Consider the following 923-nt stretch of genomic DNA (forward strand, 5'->3'; position numbering starts at 1 on the left):
ATAACACCGCAAGTACAGCATTTCATTAAAAGAGGCCCTATGGGACTCTGAAACCACCTCGCTCACCTCTAAGTCTGACGTGATGTCTTGAGAAGCTGCCGTGGCTTGACTTGCTTCAGAATTTCTTCCCAAAACACTGATCGAATCTTCTCTATTGATGCAGCTCGACATGATGCTTGAGGTACAGAACTGACTGAAAGTACATCACCCTCAGGGAAGTGCTGCATGTACACATCTGACTACGGTGATGTATTTCCTGCTTGTACACTGCTCGTCGTAGTACACTTGAACGTGCACGGGGCTGACCAAAGCACTTATTCGCACTGTAACTATCATTGTGCTGATGTACAAAGGTTGCAAGTTACTATGCAAAGGTGCGCATACAAAACCTGCCATTTTTCAGTGACGTACATACATAGCTACTTACATCACAGAGAAGCACATACAGGGCTGTGTACATTATTGGATGTATACAGCCATGTACATTGCAGTGGGATACATATGACTGGATACAAATCAGTGATACACCCATACTATGTACAGGGTACTGTACCCATACAGATAGCTACCATACAACAATATATGTGCACGGCTGGGTACATCATGGTATTGTACATAGCTGTGGACATCATGTTGGCACACGTACACAGCTTATGTACATCATGATGGTGCAAGTATACAGCTGTCTACGTCTTTGTATAGTGCATACACAACTGCTAACACCATGACTGTGCATGTACATAGCGGAGTACGTGGTGATGGTGCACAAACACATCTGGCAACACTGTAATGGTGCACAAGTGTGTCACTGGTACAGTGGTTCAGCCAATCAGCCGGAACTCATGACTATGGTTCACCAGCAAATATGAGCCACAGCCAGCTGAGAGAACTAGTGTAGAACATGTTCTGTGCAAAAAAGGCTA

The 923-nt window shown here is 44.6% G+C and overlaps 1 long non-coding RNA gene across 1 annotated transcript in view; it reads right to left on the bottom strand.

The window, feature by feature from the left end:
- The window catches only part of LOC119590633, a 3,740-nt gene extending 2,823 nt beyond the window's left edge, over positions 1-917 (bottom strand). Inside the window, exon 1 of the long non-coding RNA XR_005230276.1 lies at positions 67-917. This is a non-coding gene — a long non-coding RNA (uncharacterized LOC119590633). The remainder of the gene's footprint in view (positions 1-66) is intronic.
- Positions 918-923: the final 6 nt, after the last annotated feature.

This window comes from Penaeus monodon, chromosome 27 (genome assembly GCF_015228065.2).
Source record: "Penaeus monodon isolate SGIC_2016 chromosome 27, NSTDA_Pmon_1, whole genome shotgun sequence".
Taxonomy (NCBI): Eukaryota; Metazoa; Arthropoda; class Malacostraca; order Decapoda; family Penaeidae; genus Penaeus; species Penaeus monodon.